Raw genomic sequence first — 21,664 nt, 5'->3', positions numbered from 1 at the left:
AGTGAGGGAGGTAGTTACTTAAGGACTTTTATTTGGAATTTGTCAGCAATAGATTAGTTTCTTCATGCAGACTGTACCTTAGTGAACATTTGCAACGATAGTTGCAACGAGATCTTTAATTACAAATACACTCAAGACTTATCCACATGGTGATGGCTGAGGAAGCCTCACATGGCACTCATTTCCTGTGCTGAGTCTAGGCTGTGTAAATAAGCTCTTGGATGCTCTGTAGCACGTTCATGGAGGATGGAGGAAGACTGCATCACTCCTATAACAATTTCCTGTTCCTTGGTCTTCTCACCAATGATGCTGCTCAAAGGGAGCTTCTCTTCCATCAGATGTTTATAGCTCCCACTGCATGTTAATATGGAAAACATGAAATAACAGACTTTCTTTTAGTGCAGTATGGTGGTGGTGTAGATGGGTTTTGAAATAGTTTTCAGGTTTTATTCTCAACCTCCATGCCCATACTCTGTCTTGCAGAGGCAGCACCCTGGACTTGCCAGTTCTCAGTGGATCACCAACACATTGACTGCATTACAGTCAGTGCTCCACGGAGCCCACTTTGAGAATCTTTCATTTGTCTGTCTTCTAGCAGATGGTTACTGCTACTATGACCGTTTCAATCTTTTCTTCCATTTAACTTTTAATGATCAGACTCCTCTACAACAAGCAGGTTATGCATGTTGGACACCACTGCATACATGAACTTTGCAAAAAGCCGATTGTTTCAACATGTCCATTTAAAAAATGGCTCTTCTATGGCAAATTCTTAGCATTTGAAGAGAGAACATTTAAACCCTGAGAAAGTTCCAAGGGTTCATAGAGTCTTTCCTGATGCGCTCTTTGCTCTCTTTGAGAGTAAGAGCTTCCCATAGCTTTGTGGAGAGGGAAGTCTTCATATCTTAGTTTTATTTTTATATTGTGTTTATTTTTTCCAGACTTCAGCAGAAAAATAAAATCTTTTCTCATTTCTGCCTTCACAGCAAATCAAAAAATGGGACCAACTCTCTCCTGCTGCTCTTGAGTTTTTTCCACAGCATGCTTCCTAATTACTGCAATATATCATTGCTTCTGATAGATATGAGTTCAAGACTGGGTCAGATGTTCTTTCAATAGGACATCAAAAAAGTGCTAATACAATGTTAGCAGGAAGTTTGTGTTAGTGCTTATGCATATTTCATTAGTAACCTTTGTTCTTGTACTGTGCTTACAAAAAAGCCAAGTCCACATTTTTCTTGTTTTATTTTTAAAATGTCCTATTTGCAAAGAACTCAGTGCCATGTATTTCAAAATTACTAGAACAAATTAACTTAGACAATATTATTGAATCTAGTGTTGTATAAACTTCATGTAAATCTCATTCCTTTCATATCGTACATGGACGGTATGCATAATTACTTGAACATCAAATCTTGTTTTATTGCAGTCTGTGTGATGGTGGTTTTTTAAGTGGTAGGGAAGCAAATGTTTTACCCTCTTAAACTTGAACTGAGGCCATTAACTTAGTTCAGCCTTCTATCTACATTGGCTGCCATTCAGAAAGTCAACATTCTCTACCACACAGTAGTATCTGATACATCGGTTACTTCCTATTTTTGATTAACATATGTGAGCTCTGTCTCCGATACTGCTGAAGGTATGTGACTTCTCAATAACAACCACTATCTGGCCACTGAAAAAATGTATTTTGTCTTTGCAGGAAAATAGCAAAACAATTCAATTGTCCTGTTGGATAGGAGGAAGAAGGTGTTCTTGGGTTTATTATTTTTATTTTAATCTCTATGGATCAATGTGAGAATGTTCTGGCCAAAATCCAGGGATTTTTCTTAACAGATGAAACAGTTGACCTATTTCAGTGTACAAACCATTTCACAGAGGGCAACTTGTTATGCCGTGGCTTTTCAGTCTCCATAGCTCCAGTCTACCCCTGCTCAGTTGGTTTACCTCTGGAGTAAGTTTGCAATGCATTAGGTTGTAGTCTTTAAGCTCCAAAAATAGCCTGTTGCTCACACTCCCTTGCATGAGCTTTCTCAGATTTAGGTCTGTATCTATTCTATTGCTCTTATATCCCTAATAAAGTTAATATTGTGATGCTCTGAAGGAAAAAAAGAGAGAGAGCAAGCTTTAAAAAATTCTCTGATTTCAAGAGCAGCTGTGGTGCACCTTAAAGCAAGCAGTGAGGCACAACGGGAAAGGCATTTGTAGGTAATTACAGCATCCCTGGGATAAAGCCAAAGAGAGAGAGAGGCACAACCCAGAATTCCCTATTGCTGTTCGAACATTACTGACTGGCAGTCAGTGCCAATTATGTTTAGTATTTTTAAGGTATTTCATAATTTGAATCTTTATTGAATGAAGAATCTAACTTCCTTCCCAGAGGAGTGAATCCTGCCAAAAAAGTGGTGATATTTAATGACTCATCACATCAAGAGATGTACAGGGGAGAAGAAAGATCCCTAGGGATGTTTCATCTTCTTATTAAATCCTGTTGCTAGTTTAATGAGACAACATGGCTACGTTTCTGTCTAAATAATTGTGGTGAAACAAGGCTGTGTGCTTTCAGTGATTTGCTTAAATTTCACATGCTTCATTTTATTTAGCCCTTTTAAAACTTAGCTGCTTTGGTAATCAGTGCCAAGCTCCACAGATATCAATCCGATGTGGACCCAGGGCTAAATGTATAGTCCTTGTAAAAAATACAGTGTGAGAAGCAATTTGAAGGCTGTCTTATCTCTCTTAACTATATCTCATACCATAGCTAGAACTCCTGTAAATGGCTTAATAGTACCATCACTTCCATAATTCAGGAATCTCTCCCTCTTTTTGTTCAGCTCCTGCTGTTTTCTTGAAGTCCCATGATATCAAAATTACTCCACAATCTAAGTTTATAATTGCATGCATTGCTTTAGTAGGTTGAACCACAAATCTCAGTCCCTCATCTCCTTTCCCTAATTAAAAGGAGTTACTTTTTCCATTTAAAAAATAATAATAATTGGGAAAATTTGGGTAGAAGTGAAACCTTGGATTCTTATTTCATAAAGTTTTATCCTGAGGTGGAAAATAAATGGCATTAAATATTTGGGGGTTACTTTCCTCGCAAACCAACAGATGTTTTCATTACCAAATTTATATGGCGGAGGAGACTTGGGGAAATCCCTGGAGATATCTGGGTCTGACTTTCCTTGCAGGCAGTGATTTATTTTATGGACAGGGAAATTCCCCCATCCCCCTGTGCTATTTTTTCCCTGATTCTAAATGCTGAATGCTTTTCTGACCAGTAAATATATTTTTCTTGCTTCTGCACATTTTTTTCCTTTTTCCTAATGGTTTGCATTATCATTAGCTATCATTAAATAGCTATCATAAATAGCATATGTAATCTCAGTTTTCAGCTTTTAAGACCTTGCTTTCCATATTCCCTCCCTCCTGAATTTGAGAAATAAATCACAGCTTCAGCTCTTCATGTAACCGTTTCCTATCATAAAAAGGACACTAATATTTTGTTATGCTATATTGTCCTAATTTATATTGATACTTTCTCTGTGCCTTTACATTAAAAAAGTATACATTTTAGAGAAAGCAGTGAAACTCCTCCATACAAAAACAGAAGTCTAGATTTTTGCTCAAAAAAGGGATTTTGGTAGAAAACTGCTGATAATGAAATATTACTGTGGTGCCTCCTGGGAGTTGCGGTTTAAGTGCTTCATGCCTCCACCCTCCTTAAAGGCCAGCTTGTCTGGTGAGCTAGCTCTCCCATGAAGTCAGGCACAAGTGTGCATCATGTGAATTATAGTTTGGGTTCCTTGTTCCTATTCTCCTCAACAGGCTGGATTCCCCAGTTTGACTATCGCTCCCATAATGTACTGGGGCCATGGAACACAGCCTCCCCTCACCCAGTGGGGAACCATATTGCATCACAGGAATGTAGTTTAGGTAGGTTACCCAGCCCATAGAGGAAATGAGTACGAGGCTTCCACATTACAATTCCCATAACACACCATGCCTGTATTTCAAAATAAGTGTTTGTAGGTTTGGGGTATTCAGCTTTTCAATGACAACTGTCCATGGACAGCAGACACTTTTCAACAAAATAAATGTTTTTAATTAAAACACATTTTTCCTTTTGTTTACAAAAGTTTCAACACACATTTTTTTTACCAGGCTTCGTGAATGGCCAGAAACCTCTTAAATGACAGCTATTTAAACAAGCTTTTCTTGGCAACAGGAAAAAAACTTTAAGCTAGATTTAAAAAAAAAAAAAATCCATGTCTATACCCGCAACATAGAAATTTTGTATGTTTTATACCACAAGAACAAATTCTCTAGAGATAAGCAGCCTATCAGCTCTTGTATGCTATGTAGGGTCGGGGAGCATTGACAGTAATCTATAAATCATTATGGAAGCTGAAGTATCCAAGAGATAGGAGTATATATCAACATGGAAGGTAGATACTGCTAAAATGAACTTTCCTGAAAGAGAGAATAGATATCTTAAACAAGCTGCTTCATCTCCAGCTTGCTCTAGATAAAGCTATCCTTTGTGCAGAGGACTAGCGCAAGGGCTGTAGCCCATTGAAGCCCTCAAAATACGATTGAGTGCTGTGTAGCCTTTTTGCTGATGAGAAACTCAAAATATTATCCAGGATGTTCCCTGACTTCACCAGGCAAAACATTCTGAATACTCTGTCATGTTGGCAGGGACCTAATCAAATGAGATGCTTGGTCAGACTTGTAGACAGAGTGTCCAGAAATAGCATTATGGTAGGCTGTAACAAGGGTTTGTCTGAATCTCTTTTTGTTCTTCAGATACAAGTCCCCTTGTCCATAACTTTATCCAGTGTTCAAGACTTTCTGGAACTATGTGCAAATATTTGGTGTGCACACTAGACAATTGCAGAGCATTTTCTTTATTCTAAGAAGGGAGAAATTACATAATATCATGACTGGTTGATTTATAAGCAAGCAGTCAGAAGACCCTGTGAATAACTCAGAAATAAGCAAACATGGCTCACTCAAATATTTCTTTGCAACTGTTGATGTGTGGCAGTTTATTAAAAAATAAAGATTGCTGGAAAAGTTACATATATTATCATCACCTGAAAAGATATTTAATGATTTCAGGGCATGAGAAGGAAAGCTTGTTAAGTGACTCACTTTTTGAAATTATTGGTATACTGCGTGCCATTATTTTTCTACTGTTTTTAATGGTTTAGCTGGTTTATCTTTTGTACTGGTTGATCTTTATGTGTATGTAAATAACTCAAATCCATAGATACAACTCAAATACAGATACTGGGCTCTCCTATTTGAAAATTAAAATTGTTGATTTGACAAAACACTAGAAAACATCCATTTAGATGAAGAAACACTGATTTGATTGGCATAGTTTTTATTGGTATGTGCTTGGAGATGCACAGATTTTATAGGTTGATAAGCAGAAATATAAGAAAGGAATATGCTGCGTAAACTCAAACTAGAAATAGTGCTTCTCCCTTCTGTAAATCTTTATTACAACTAATAAATACATTTTTAAAAACTTTTCCTAATATAATTAAAATGATTATCTCCATGCAGAAAATACACAAATAATAAACGTATTCCTGTTATCCTCTGGACCTAATCCTAAAATGATTACTCAGGTTTTACTCATTCCTGACTTCAGCAAAAATCCTCTATTTCAGGTCAAGGACACAGTAAATCCTGGATCAGGACTCTTATGAATTTTTAAATTGCTTTCTGTGAGGAAAATATACCCTACATATTAGCATTAACAATACATTATTAGAACTCATGTAAATCAAAACCTTTTTGGTGTTAATGTTCCAACGTACAATTTATACCATCAATCTTTTATCCTCTGGCAAGGTATATAGTGGACAGCCAGGTAGTACAGATGCCTTGATAGTGAAACTACTATCTCATCTTCTCCTTTATAATCTATCTCTTGTCTTTCTTAAAGAATGTAACAACCAACTCAAGTCAGTATTCCTGGTAAGCTTTTTCTGTTATGATATTAATTCTGTAGAGTGGTAGTAGTAAAAATACACCTTCCAGAAAAATATCTTTAAGGTACAGACCCTCCGTCCTGATAACTTTTTGGAAGTTGAGATCTTAATCATAAATCTTTTCACCAATTCTATGTATCAGATTAAATGTAGCTCAGAAAATTTTTCCAATATATTCAACTTAAATAACATATCTAATGGTGCACAAAAACGTTTTTAAACAGAGTAAATAAAATTGTCTCAAATCATGGATACAATTAATGATGGTAAATACACTTCCAAAGAGCTGACTCTTTTTTGATTTACCACTCTAAATTCTGAGTTTAGGAAGTTTTATTCATTTCAATATTTTCAGAAAGCTCCATTATTACATTGATGTTACATTTTTCTAGAGCTTTAAGAAGTTTTTTTTGTTGTCTTGATTTAGTTTTATTCCAGAAACATATACAGTCAATATAGGGTTCAAGGTGAGATTCTTCTTTAAATTAGTCATGATAGTTATGAATTTTATAATCCCTGTTCTTCTATGTTATAACTCTTGTAGAATTTTAAATATGGATAGTAGCTTAAACCTTAATAACTGGTCGGAGAGCATCTCAATCTCCAGGATACTCTGTAGCTGACTTGAAAGTTCCATACGTCTACAAAAAAAACTTCAAAAACAGACTTCAGTGAGAAATTGCGGAGCTGGAACTCATATGCAAACTTGACACAATCAAACTGGGTCTGAATAGGGACTTGGAATGGTTATCTCATTACAAGAAGTAATTGTCACTGTTCACACATTCTCACCTTCTCATCAATGGTTGTGAATAGGCCTCATCTACTCTAACGGAATGGACATTGCTAACACCTACCCTCCCCATTGTTGTTCCTTACCCTTGGATATGTGTGTGTGTGTTTGTGTGTGTGTGTGTGTATATATATATATATATATATATATATATATACACACACACACCCTATCTGATTTCTGTTTCTTGCATCTGACGAAGTGGGTTGAAGCCCACGAAAGTTTATGCCTGCAGAAATTAAATGTGTTAGTCTTTAAAGTGCTACAGGACTCTCGTTCTTAATTACAGTTAGCTTTTAAAGAGAGGCTTTTATTTGTCTACTGATCACAAGCACTGCAATATCATAGGTGACTACAGGTGGGCTTTAAAAATAATATTTTGCATCTAAGTATATTTTTAAGCTGACATACTGGGACTTCAGCAGTCTGCGTTTCAGTGAGATTAGTCATCCACACACTCAGCCACATGAAACCTTTTCCAGCATTGTGCCAAAAATGGATGGATAATATTAGGTGACACTATCAAAACAGAAGTACAGTCAAATGGTATAATTACTTTAAATGATTACAGAAAACAAATCAATATCCTACAACTTCATAAATTATAATATTTTAATCTGTTAAAAATGATTCCCTGAGATGAGATTACATTGGGGACAAAGAAAAATAATATCTATTTCATTTTGAAGCTTGCAGAGGAATGTACTTTGGACTAATACAACATAGCAGGATTGAAGGAAGCAATCTTTTATACAAATATATATACTTAGAGCTCTGTAACCCATATCAGATATCTTCTGATACTCTTCTCCAGTGTGTGTTTTATGGGCTGAATGGAGTATACAGATGAGTGGAACCACTACACGTCTTCTCAGTTGGGGGTGATGAACCCAGTTTCTCTTCCCTCCCTCCATGTTTGCCTATGGAGATCCGAGCCAGATATGATGCTTAGGATGAAGTTCTATATGTGCAGGTTCTGTACTACCTGCCCTATAAAGGCCTGACTACATTGTAGCTAACACCAGTGGAGTTCCAGTGGTGCTCCCAACATTGGGGGCATGAGTGTATATATAGTAGGATTACTGTTCCCACTGCTTAAAGCACAACACTGGTTAGACTTATTAGTGCGGTTTTAGATTAATCACCGATCAATGAGCTGCAAATCACCTCCCTGCAGCTAGGGTGACCACCCATCCCAAAGTGGGTGGGACAGTCCTGAAATGCAGAGTTCAAGTCCCAGTTCTGGGCTGAATGATTCCAGGACAGCATTTTTCTGAGGCTCAGGGATGGCACCATTCTTTTCCCTGTGGGGGGCTCAGACAGTAGTAAGAGCTGCCCAGGGAGCCTGGGCCACTGTGGGGAGCCTCAGTCCCTCCACCTACCTCCCAGGGGTAGGGACACTAGCCGGGGGCTGCTTTCAGGCCCCTGGGGCCCCACCCAGGGCACGTGGAGGGACTGGGACGCCCCACAGTGTCTCAGGCTCCCTGGGTGGCTCTTACTACTGACAGGCTCTGGCTTCTGGCCCGGCTGGGGGCAGGGCCTTGGGGGAAGAAGAAGGGTAGGGATAGGGCCGTGGAGGGGGCAAGGTTCCTGCATCTGTGCCACTTTTGTCTTTTGAAAGAGTTGTCACCCTACTTGCATCAGTGCAGACCTCTGCTTCCTGAGATGGATTTGCACCTACAAAGGAAGGTCTCCATCAGTTTTCATATGAGGTTTCCTCTGCTGCCTTCTCTGAGGGTGGTTCTATCCTAGAAAGCAATGTTAATCTCTGCCAGAATTTCCTCTGCTGCAGGAATACCTATCGTGCCCACACCTATCCTTCCCCAGGAATCGTTGTTGATTGACTGGCTTCAGGTCCCATTAAAAGAAGACTCTGACTCATTTAAAGGTGGACTTTCTGCTCCCTGCTACTAGAGATGCTATTTGGAACTACCAAGCAAAGAAGTCTTTTGCAATCCAATACCCGTGTTAAATCCCAAATGACAGAAACACTTAACAGTAAGAGTTTTTTCCTCTAAAACCCCTTTGTACCTTCCTGTGTTCTCTGTACCACTGAATCACACTTCATGTTCTCACAATACAAAACCTAAAATCATCTTGTTTCCGTTGCCTATGTTTCCACCCATTTTTTATCCTATTTTTTCCTGTTATTTTTCAATTCTACCTGTTCCAGCAGCCTCTAAAAAAAATACTTACTTTTATTGTTTTCTGCCTTTTTGTCAACTCTGCCTTCTCCCCTGTCCCATCTGTCCCTTCCCAGCTGCTTATATCCAGGGCCTGTTTTCAGCATTCAAAATAAATAAATACAAATTTTAAAAAATATTTGCCAAGAAATCTAATAATGATCCTGATCCCACCTGTCCCCCTTTATGCTCGCCGGATGTCCAACACTGTAATGACCCCTGTTTTCTGGCTTACTCTAACAGCTATCTAAAACAGAAATTTTAGTAATGAAAGGTACCGTCTTCACTTCACTGGTCTTATCTGCCCTCAAGGGTTATGTTATGAATCCCCTAGGTAAGGGGACAGAAGGCTTAGGAAACTCTGAGGTGAGCCTCACTATTTCCAGGGTACAATATTTGAGATCCCGGGGGTGGCAGTGGATATGCTCTTCAAACATCTGGCTCCTGTAGAATCAGCCAGAGAAGGAAACTCATACCTGCAGAGACCATCTGCCCTCCATACTGCTCTCCAGGGTCCTCTCCGCCATTTTCACCCTGACTTCAGTTATATTTATTACCTAGCATGAAAATGGGAAATGAACTTGGAAGACTGGTGCACAGGACCATATTACCAGACTGAAGGTTTCTAGTTATCTGTGCTGCCATTAGACTACCAGAGGCATCTAAAATATTTGGATTTGTTTGTTATTTCAAATCTTTGCTCCCCATCTCTCCTTTCTGTGCTTGGGAAATAACACCCCAGCTGAGATTCTAATTTACCAGTGCTCTAGTTTTCTGACCCAGCTTGTGTACTTACATAACTTTTTTTTTAAATAACACTTTGTAGGAGGATTGCCATATTCATACAGTGAAATGTTTATAGAACAAATAAATCTGCAACACAGAACCTTCTGAAAGAAACACAAATCTTGACAACTAAATTTTCCTACCAGAACACCAGACCACTAGATTTAACAATGAAGCCTAATATTGTAAAGCTTGAGTGGTGCATAGTAAATTTTCTAACAACAACAAAAGAAATTCTATATGAAAAATGTGTCAAAGGACATGGAAGTTGCAGACATCAGCTTGATTTCCAGAAGTACTATTTTATATTTAGTTGTCTGACTATGGCTTTAAGGAGCCTAACTTCAGGCCACAGGTTTGAAAGTCTTGGTCTTTAGCTATATAAAAAGTGAATGCTATAAAAGTGTTGCTTCCCAAGAGAAACTCAGTCAGAAATGGGATATTCAATGAAGTGGATCTGCCACACTGCTTAGCTATCCAAGCCTTATAATCAAAGTGTATTTGACTTTAGAGAGCATTCGGTAGCCTACTCAATTCCCCTAATATCTGATCCAAACTCCATTGAAGTCTGTGAAGACTTCCTTATTATGTCAGCCGCTAGAGATGGGTGAACCCTTTGGAACAAAATAACTGGCTCAAACTTTGGGGGTAAAATTTTTGTTTGTTTGTTCGGGTTCAGCTCGGAGCACCCTTCTCCCTCAAACACATGCTGGTTCTTTCACTGCTCCCCACTCTACACCCCCTTTCTCCTCAGGATGTTGTGGGATTCCCTTGCTGCTGCTGTCTTATTTTTTTCCCTACTCCAGAGGTTTTCCTTTGAATAGTGCCCCCGAGTGCAGCAAATTGAGTTAGGGAGTCAGGAATGTCATGCCCTGCGCTTTTCTGACGGGTAAGCCCCAGAGTAGTGCCATGTTAAAATTGGGTCTGCTGCTTCAGGACAGAAGGATCTAAAGAGGAACTTTTGGATACTTTCCTCAGCTGATAGGATTTTGCAAACCTGTTCTGATACAATGCTGTTTATTTATAATCCAATTTGTGATCATTTGATTACTTTTCAGGATAAGTTGTAATATAACTGTCTGGGCATCTTTCTGGGTTAGAAAACTAAAATTCACCATTAATGTATTTCTCTGTAGTGCTCTTAACCTATTTTCTAAGAAGATGTTAATATAGGCCCTTGGGTCAGAACAATGGTCTATCTAGCCCAGTATCCTGTTTTCCTGTGGTGGCCAGTGCCAGATGTTTCAGAGGGAATGAACCCAACAGAGAAATAATCAAGTGATCCATCCCCTATAGTCATGTCCCAGCTTTAGGCAGTCAGACACTTAAGGACACCCCAGAGCATGGGTTTGCATCCCTTGCCATCTTGGCTAATAGCCACTGATGTACCTATTCTCCATGAACCTATCTAATTCTTTTTTTAACCCAATTATAGTTTTGGCCGTCACATGTTGTGTTGCTAGTGGCTCTGCTGCTGTAATGCTTTGCTTTACTGAAAAGTTTAGTAGATTACCAGTCATCAGCTGGAAAAAATAATAGTGAAATAAAAGGTGGTTATTTAAAAAAACCCCACATATTACAGTTGATGGTAGAATAATGGCATTTCATGAATTATTTTTCTGACAGTAATAAATTATGCCCAATTGAGAATAGTTGATGCATATTTGGTTGTTTGTATAGTTGGATCTCATGAGAACAGCAACAGAGAAAGTTGCTATAGTGGCTATTTACGTTAATATACGGACAATGGATTTCTGCCAAGTAAGCTTTTTCATTTAGCTATCTAATTACTAGAGGGTTTTTTTTGTTTTGTTTCCTCAACCATTCTAGAATGGCTAATCCTTAGTATTAGCTGCCAAATGCTAAAGGTCTTTTGTGTATTTGACAAACAAATCAGATTTAATATCAGCAGTGAAATGATGCAAGCAATTTTCTCTTTTATGGAGGGTAGTTAGTGGTACCATCAAGACATAATGTCTCTAGCTAGAAATACTTGATTTCAAGGATGTCATAAATCTTAAAACTCATTATAAAATACATTTTACTTGCTCACCAACAGCAGCAGCAGGACACAGAAGTCAAGCCCTGCACCTTTTGTCGTCATATTAAAGATGACAGTGTATGTGAGAATATTTTGGGAAGTTCAGGTCCCTTTGTAACAGCTCAGAGTGCTACTCATGTTAATCTCAATGAACAGAGTGACAAAATTAAGTCAGACGTGGTAGTGGTCATTGCTATATCCTCTGTGTAGTGGAAGGGTAGTCTAGTTTTTGAGTGTTGTTCCAGTTCCCAGGCCAGAGGCCAGATATGTTGGACTCCCTCCCGAATAGGACCATGGTGCCAGGTTACTCGAATACTATAACTTGCCAGTCAATTCCTGCGGTAGCAGTTGAGATCATTCTGAAGATATAGGGCTGCAATCCAGGCTATTATAAGAGGTTAGGGCATATACATTTGGAGAAATAAACACGTCCAGAAAAGGGAGCCTAAACAAGGCAGAAGTTGTTGTTTCGGAATCTTAGTATTCACACATTGTGAATACAAAGTAAAAACAATTGTCTCACTTGCTAGTGATTAACTAAAAAAATGTTAAAATGCACACAATTGGAAATAGTCTGGACAGTATCTAGTCCAGTTATATTATTCTGAATAATAAACCTGAAAATAAAGTTCTCAAACTGAAAGTTTGCATATGACCCAAAAACTGGGGGAGTGGTAAATAACGAAGAGCATGGGTCACTGATCCAGAGTAATCTGAATCGTTACGTGCAAGCAAAAATATGGCTTTTTAATATGGCTAAATGTATACATCTAGGAACAAAGAATGTAGGCCATGTTTATAGAATGGGGGAAACTATCCTGGGGAGCACTGACTCTGAAAAAGATTTGGGTGTCATGATGGATAATCAGTTGAACATGAACTCTTAGTATGATGCTGTGGCCAAAAGAGCTAATGGGATCCTGGGATACATAAACAGGGGAATCTCAAATAAGAGTAGCAAGATTATTTTACCTCTGTATTTAGCACTGGTGTAACTGCTGCTCGGATGCTATTGTGGAATACAGTTCTGGTTTCCACAATAGACTAAAGGAATCCAATCTATTTATCTTAACAAAGGAAGGATAAGGGTTGACTTGATTAGTCTATAAGTACCTATGTGGGAACAGATGTTTAACAGTGGGCTCTTCATTCTAGCAGAGAATGTATAACATAATCAAATGGCTGGAAGTTGAAGCTAGACAAATCCAGAATGGCTTTATGTATGTAAATGGCTAAGATGTAAAATTATAACTGGGCATTATTAACCACTGGAATGTGGAATCACATCTGTGGAATGTGGAAACCATCATTCCTGCAGTTCTTCACCATGTACTTGTCGGCACAAATCCGGGCGGCCTCCAGTGCTTCAGAGGAGAGCTGCTCGTACTCATCCGACACCATATGTCCACAGAGGGGGAACTCATCCACCTTGGCCTTCTTCTGGCCCAGGTCAAAGATGCGAATCTTGGCATCGAAAATGTCCCTGCAGAAGCGGGATTTGGGGTACGGCTTGTTCTTGGAGTACCTATAGCAGCGCGTGGGGCAGGGTCTCGCCATCGCCATGCTGGAAAGGAATTATGTAAGCCCCAGAATGCTCAGGGCTCTCTTCCCTGCAGACTAGCTTGAAGTCATTAGGGAGCAATTAGGAGCATCTGAGGCCAATTAAGGACCAGCCAGGTCCTTCATAAAAACCTTCTGCTCCAGACAGACACCGGGCGAGCTGGAGGAGTAGGAGTGCCGTGTTGTGTGCAGGAGTGCAGAGTTGTGTGAAGGAGTAGGAAGGAATGCTGAGGAAGGTACCGGGCTCAAGAAGCCAGAAGGACAGAAGGGGGGAATTAGCCCAGGGGAAAAGACTGCAGCTGTGAGCACGGTGCCAGCAGCACAAAGCTGCTACTCGTAGGGCCCCTGGGCTGGGACCCGGAGGAGTGAGTGGACCCAGGTCCCTACCCCTCTCCCTGGGGAGACTGGGTAACTGGTGATGCCGTGGCCCACTACGAGAAGCAAAAGCGCGAGACCCACTAGGGTGAAGCTGGCTTTTTGCCACTATATATAAAAATGCAAGGATGTACTTCTTACTATGATATATACATTAACTGTATGTCATAACACAGAACATATCTAACTTCTAAAGTAAAGTGAGCAATTACAGTCTTTCAAAATCTACATACAGAAGATAAAGTAACTTAGATTAATGGCAAAATTATAAATATCTTTATTATTTATACAATTGCATACACCAATAAGCATATACATAAAATGTTGATGTTTGTGTCCTTGAGTTCTATATCCTTAAGTCGGCATGGTGGCATATTTTTTAGATGCCTCATAGTTTCTTTTTCAGTTTTTGAGCATTCAGTATATTGGCTGGCTGATGGAAGCAAAGCTTATAGTCACGGATCAAAAACATACCCTCTGGTCGGTAACTAAGAACTTCACTTGTGATAGAGTACTTTGCTAGCCTCTTTTAAACACCATCATAGTTTGTGAGTGAGTGCATATGAGGCATCCATATACCATTTTTTTTTTTTTTTTTTGAAGTGCTTCTGAAACTCTGGTGCTTTCCGGAAGTGTTACTCTTTACTTACACCAAACAAAACTTTTGTAAGTAACACTATAGTGATATGGAGTGCTTATTAGTCATTCCTTTGCTCCTAAAGCAGCTTTCTTGCTCTGTGCCAAAGAAAGCAATATTCTAAGAAATGAAAGCTGATACCTGAGACAGACACATTTGGTCTGATATAACTTTCCCACTCATCTGTTTGTATGAAGTAGTTAGCAAGATCTGCACTAGAATTATAGATGGCAAAATTACTCATTAATTTACCTCCTTTGTTCTATTTCCGCTTATCTCTGAGCAGGTTATGATTTTTATAAACTTGTCTGTTTTGAATTTTAGCTTCTGCTTCTGAGAAATAATCTGAATATTTGTTAACCTTTATCTATGAGCGAGCACCTTGAGTACATGCTTTCTATTTCCTGATTGATGGTCTATGTTTTTATAAATAGAAGTCCCCATTTTCTGTTTGCCACTACGTGCAAATACCTGTGATCCAAGAACCTCCGGATGCCAACTATAGGCATATGGGTACAGGGATCCCCTGGTTCACCAAAGAAGTCTTGTCTATGCCTGCTGTGGATTTGCTAACTGAAATCACCAGTCCATAAGAAAAGCCTATCTCACACTGATGGTCATAATAACTGCAAAACGTATGTATGAATATTGTGTAAGGAGTTGTGTGTGATATATACTAAAAATTATGTCCTCAAGGTTTGAGACTACAAACTGGTCACCAGAAAAGGGAAAAGCAGGTTTTCTTTCAGGCAAGAAGTGTTTGTCTGATTTACATGTAAATTAAGTATTGTATGATTCACAAAGGGACTTCATCTACTGTCTGAGTTAAATGCTAATGAAGGACTGTAAAATCTTCAAAGAGAATACTTACAGGAAGCAGTGAACCAGAAGTGTTAGAAATAAAAACAATGAACTTTGGGGGTTTAATGAAGGGTGTAGAGGTACACCTTCATTCCTTCAATTTGTGAGAACAAGCTGCCAGCAGGTTTGATCTTATGTGAAGAGGTTTTAAGGGGTTTAAAAATGCTGGGGATAGAATTTGGGTAAGCTATCTCGTAGGAGATAGGGGAATTCCTTATTAAGCTTAGTCTCTAGAAAGTGTGTTATGATTTTGTTTTGTATGTAACTGTTTTTTTTCCCAATGTTCTTACACTCTATTATTTGAATCTCTTTTCGGTAATGAACTTATTCTTGTTTTCATATTCATAAACAATGTAGAGCTGTGTGTTAAGTGGTGATCCTGAGTTGAATCTGACAAGCTGGTGTGCATTATTCCTTTGGGAATAGTGGATCTAAGAGTTCTGTGACTGTTCAGTGGCACAAGGGCTGAGCACAGTTCTATGATTTCAAAGTACTAAAACTGAGTAGAAAAATAGCTCCCACAACACCACATGACCCAGAGAAATTTGTAGATACTATAATGGCTACATTCCCACATGTTCTTCAGGGCTGTCACTCTCAACTGTGTTAGCTAAGACAAGTTAGATGCTAAGGTGCAATTAGCTACCCTTACTACTGTTATCACCAGTTAGAGGACTCCTTATGAAGCAAGTATTATCGACCAGCCAGGGAGATGGCTCCTATATCATGTTGCTGCATTTCTTTTAATCCCATTTCTGTGGTGCCATGTAGAATGGGAGAAACTTGGTCCAACTCCAGGCAGTCATTTAAGTGTAAAAGTAATGATAACGAACACTACCAGCTAGTTTGAGTTATCTGATGGCCTGTAGTATTTTTAGGACATTTGATGGTATTTAGGTGAGTTGAGTATATAAGTACTAATCTCTGGTTAGATGAACCACTATCATACTATTCCTACACCACTCTCGAAAATGGCTCAGATAAATTACTTAGCCTAAAGCATTTAACATGTCTGTAGGAACATAGCAATTGACATACTGAATCAGGTCACTTGTTCTTCAAGTATAGTTGTCTTAAGGTATCCAATTGAGGTGACTAAGCAGTGCTTTCAAAGAACATGTTCCCAGATAATAGACTCTAAGTTTTACTTTTGAGTCCTTATTTTCAAACGTCGATATCTGAGTTTATGCACTTAAATAAAAGTGGATTGACCTTTTTTTAATGGTGCTGAGCACAGACTATCAGGCTACTTGTGCTTAGGTGCTTTAACTTTAGGCACTCACATATGAAAAAGTATGGTTTTTTTTTTTCTTTTAAGATGTTGATACACTTAGAATGGGTAACATACAAGTATAACAAACATTGTAATTGTTTCTGATCCACACTAGAAGTAATATCCTCCTCTCAGTCGGTATTGTGTTGGCCTATTTCAAATAACTCTTGATCCTCACACAGAAGCTTATCCTTTTAGAACTGCCTATTTTATTTATTTATTTTATTGCAAGTTTTTCTAGCACCCCCTCCAATCATATCTCAAAACCTCATGCTCAAGACTCATTGCTCATGCTCAAGACACTTTAAGAATTAAAGCTAGTTTGACATCTTTTTGTTGTTTCCATAGACTTCTGTTTCCTGCTGGCAGTTGATGCAAATATACGACTTGGGTATTGTTCAGGAACTTAATAGGCTTTTTATCCAAGGAAATTGTCTTTGGTAGTATATCTACAGTTTCTTTATGAAGAGACACCATGGATTTTATATGGATAAAAATATTACAACTTTGTTTAAAAAAATACTTTGTAGAATAAGTGCAATTATTGGTTACAAAGGTTAACTTAGAAAAACTCAATAAGATTCAAATATTTGATCATGCCATTATTTTTTTATAGTTTGACAATAGATCTGTTTTCATGAATGAACAATTTTGGAATGGTGGGAGTTTGAAACCACAGTTTCAAACATAAGTACATAAACTGGATCTGAAAAATATGCATGTGCATTTTGCATGCACAAATATTTGTGTTATGAGCATGTAATTGCTTCTGCCTATATTCTAAATATGCAGGGCCATGGTAAATACTACTTCTAGCTGTTGTACTTTATCCATACACTATGCACAAATTGTTTCAGGATTTAGGATAATCTATGAGGTAGACATGTAGGCAAACAGAAGGATATTTCTCTGCTCATCGAGAGACAAGCACTAGACAGCAAGTTTAGACCTCTTGTGAAAGTCACAGGAGTTGTAGTATTTCAATGACTGGGGCAGGTTGTGGGATAACGCCTTTAAATAAAATTAAATTAATCTAGAAAGTGGGCACAGTACTGAAGCTGCTGTAACTGCTTGGCTACAATCTATCTCTGCAATGGGCTCCTGTCTCTGGGTGGGAGTCAGTCAGCAGGAAATGTGGCTTTGTGTATTGTCCTGCTTTAAATCCTGGTGAAGCTTAAAACGGTTCTGTACATCAGGTCTTTGTCACATTAGTATCTCTACTGTTTTAGAGTTCAAAATTGGGAAAATTAAGCCAGCATAGAATAAGTGATAGTCCTAGACAAAGTGCATTGCTATCTACATGAACCATTCACATCTACTGCATGTAATTATTTGAATAATGGATGGCAAAAGAAACCAAGTAGGCACCATCTTATCTACTTAACTTCATCTCAAGAAGATGATCATCTGAATATATATATTAGAATTTCTTCATCCAAAGGCTTTTTCCCCCCTGGTTTTTCTGTACTGTAAACACTTAAAGTAAAGCTGAATATAACCTTAATATTTTGCCTTAACGTGTTTTGAAAAGTTCATTCATCATTCTGTCTGTATAAGAACAACTAAACAACAAGAGTGCCTTTCCTCACAAGAATATGTGGTATTTGGCAGCACTATATTGACATATTGATAGACCTCGTGATGCTGTGTTTACATATGAGGCTTGTTTTGTACATTTTCTCAATCTTTTAGTCCTGGGGGTTTGTGAGACTGAACAGTAAATGGAGAACATGGTTTTAGCTGTGAAAAACACTGGCCATTCTTTCAGGTATTGAGACAGATTTTGCAAGTTACATATCAAGTGATGGATTTGTGGTCATAAGTACAGCTGCACTACTAACTGATAATTGGGAAAAATCAATGGGGGTCAATATGAAACCTTTCAGAATATCTGGTGAATTCAAATTTTGTGGTTGTTCCACAGGTGGAATTTGAACCTGGGCCTCCCACAACCTAGAGAAACACAGCAGTAACACTATCACCACCATGTCCTCCTCCTGGCTGGCTTAAGAATGGCCACAACTATTCCTGGCAAATTGGCAAATAGTTTTGGGTCAAATTAAACTGCATTTTTTTGTTAAATCTATTCATCCAAAACATTTTGCTCAGCTCTAGGCACCAGTTAGTACCTCTGTGCAAATATCTGAGAGATGACCTCTTTGCCCATGACCAGCTGTCACTGTTCCAATCAGATCTATTATTGGACCAACTTCAGCTGAAGAAGAGCTCTGTGTGTAAGCTTAAACACTTGTCTCCTTTGCCAACAGAGGTTGGTGCAGTAAAAGATATTACCTCACCCACCTTGTGCGTCTCATAGCCCGAGACCCTGAAATCAGTGTAGGTACTCATGCTGGAGCTCACTTACTATAAACGAACAAGAACTACTGACAGGATATTCTCTGTGAGGAGTCCTTGATTCTGGAGATTGCTCCCCCTGCTTGGTTCAACAGAGCCCAGATTTGTTAACTCTTCAGGCATGCTACAAAACTCTCTTTCAGCCTGCTAAGGCAGGTGTGGACTAAAGGGGATGGTTATATTTATGCTGTATTTCTTAGGGGATATCCACACTTCTGAATGGAGACAGGATCATGTGTGTGCACTGCTACTGCAGGAGTCCCATACGTGCACAACATGTTCACATATGCCGTTTTTATATATACACAGGTGTCTTCCTGCATCCACGCTGGCCTTTACAGAATGCAACAGCAGCACTCTGAAATCAGGGGTGGTATCCCAGAGTCCTTTTCATTACAGGTGGTGATCCAGGAACTGCCTTGCTGCATTGCTGGGACTGTAAAGCGCCTTCACACATTTTAGCGATGACAGCTCACTCATATCTCACCCTTCTTCCAAGCTGCTTTGGCGAGCAAGTCCATGAGGATTTGTTTCTTCCTCCCCTCCGACCCCATCCTTTGCCCGCTTAAAGGGGCTAGTGAATGTCAGTCAAAAAGTTTTCTGTTCACTTAGCTCTCCAAGGCTTAGTGGACCACAGGGGTTCATTCATGAATGCTGTCAGATACGTGGGAAAGGTCCATCATGCCACTGTTCTCAGGAGAGTGGGACTGTACCACAGGTGGCAAGAAGGGACTTGATTCCTCAGAAACTGTCATTATGTATGGTTTTTCTGTGCGAAGGCTTATTCTGAGCAACCCCACATACCTGCTCCTACCATGGCTCATGAAGCTGTATCCTGACATTGCTGACTCAAGGACAAGGGAATCCTGCTACAGACTGGGTGAATGGTGATGGAGTATGCCTTTTGGGCATATGAAAGCCTGTTGGCAGTGCCTCCAGAACCATCTGGATACCACTGTGGCCAATGGGGCTTGGGTTATAGCAGCACGCTGTGTTTTGCACAACACTGTGAATGCAAAGGGGACCACTTCCACAGCAAGCGGTCACAGTACAGAAATGCTATCCAAAGCCTGTACAGGCAGCCTCACCTGATCCGTTTTCACACTGCTGCTGTTTCCCGGCAGGCCAGGGAAATTCAGGATGCCATGTGCATTTACATCATGAACCACTGAAGAGCAAGGAGATGACTTGGAACTGTGCTAAGCTAGACTTGTGACACTATGGTGCTGCTGCAAAAGCTCAATAGAGCATTACATCATACTTGTGTTGCAGGACACAAACTATTAACTGAAAGCACAGAACTGGTGTGAACTCTCCAGATTAACATCTTTGGCCAGACATTGAAGACATTGTTAATGCCCTGTAATGCCATTATTCATCAACGTTTGTTACATGTCAAATACATTTGATTTATGGGTAGCACTTTAGCACTGTTAAGTCTTCTTTGTTTGTTTGTTTTCCTGCTTTGCTTGTTTTGCGAAGGACTTCGCACCTTCCCTCCTCACAGTGTTATAAAACACTTCTGCTCATAGCACTTATCAGGTCCTGTGCATGATTATTCACATTACATTCATGGCTGCCAGTTGTGACTGCTTGGGGGAGGTGAAGGTGGAAGAGTTGTCAGAGCACAGATATCATCCATGTCACTTTACTTTTGTTTCCTTTGTATTATGAGTTAAATCGTTAACAAACCCCAAAATTTTTTTAGTTGACACCTTCTCTATTTCTTATTTTGGTGCTTTTGAACAGCAACAATTATGTCATAGCTTACTCCATTGCTGGTAAACTCTTTATTTCTTGTGTGATCTTCTTCTTTTTTTTTTTTTTTTTTTTTTTATTTTTTTGGAGGGGGAGTTGTTTTAGTTTTTTTAAATATATAAGTAAACTTTTGACTGGGGGGAAAGGGAAGCCAGGATGAGGGATATTTTATCAGTGGTTCCAGACATATACAGAAAACACAGTTATGTGCTGTGATTCCTGCTACTCGACCCCAGCCCTTTGTGAACTATCACCTTCCTCATATTTGGGAAGCAAGGTGCTTTCACGTACAAGTGAAGTGAACATGAACATTTACGTACAAACATACATGTAACTTATTGCAAGAAAAATATGCAACAGGAACAAATCCAACAAAAAGGCAAGTTCCTGATGCGTAGGTAAGTGCTACTGCCTCTGGACATGTCTACGATCCTTTCCCCTCCCCTTGCCAGTCTCCTGTGTGGGTTTTGGCATCAAATACAGGCCGGATTACAGGGACAGGGTTAGGCTCATTGTCCCCCAAAATGCTCTGAAGAGTTCCCTTGCAAGGAGTTTTGGGTGTCCGTCCCAGCATAGGAGTATCCTGACCAGTCAAACACAGAAATAGTAGTAGTATATTTTTTCCTTTGAAGGAGACAGCGGGAGCCAGGGATGATGTATGTGTGGGGAGCTGGATTCCGAAGCCCTATGCCACCCCAGGGATGAAGCCCAACCCCGCCACCCTGGGAAGGTGGGGAATTCACTGGCTGCCTGCTCCTCCAGAATTTGTATCTCCAGAGGGGGCAGGGTCCAAACCCTGCTGGCGGACCTGGGAGAGGGGGCACTGATTTGACCCCATTCATCGCCCATGAGGCTGTGTGACTGGAAGAAAAGCCCCTGGTTGCTGCATGTGGCCACTGGTCACATTTAAGAAATGCTGCATTAGATGATGTAATGCTATTATGCTTGCTTCACTGGAATTCTGTACACATCAGCATTTTTAGTTTGAGTTTAACAAGTATGTGGTTTAATTCATTAGCCAGCCTAAATCAACT

The 21,664-nt window shown here is 39.4% G+C and overlaps 1 long non-coding RNA gene across 2 annotated transcripts in view; it reads left to right on the top strand.

Annotated features, from left to right (window-relative positions):
- The window catches only part of LOC137146238 (uncharacterized), a 64,888-nt gene that overhangs the window by 32,038 nt on the left and 11,186 nt on the right, over positions 1-21,664 (top strand). The window contains exon 1 of one of the 2 annotated variants that reach the window (XR_010917861.1): positions 14,902-15,018. The exons of the other annotated variant lie outside the window; for it this stretch is intronic. This is a non-coding gene — a long non-coding RNA (uncharacterized lncRNA). Of the gene's footprint in view, positions 1-14,901; positions 15,019-21,664 lie in introns of those variants that run through there. 2 annotated transcript variants of the gene reach the window in all.

This window comes from Emydura macquarii, unplaced genomic scaffold (assembly GCF_026122565.2).
Source record: "Emydura macquarii macquarii isolate MOO-44397 ecotype Brisbane River unplaced genomic scaffold, CSIRO-AGI_Emac_v2 contig_431, whole genome shotgun sequence".
Lineage (NCBI taxonomy): Eukaryota > Metazoa > Chordata > Testudines > Chelidae > Emydura > Emydura macquarii.
Note: the sequence above shows the minus strand (reverse complement) of the source record. Positions and strands in the feature narration are given on the sequence as shown.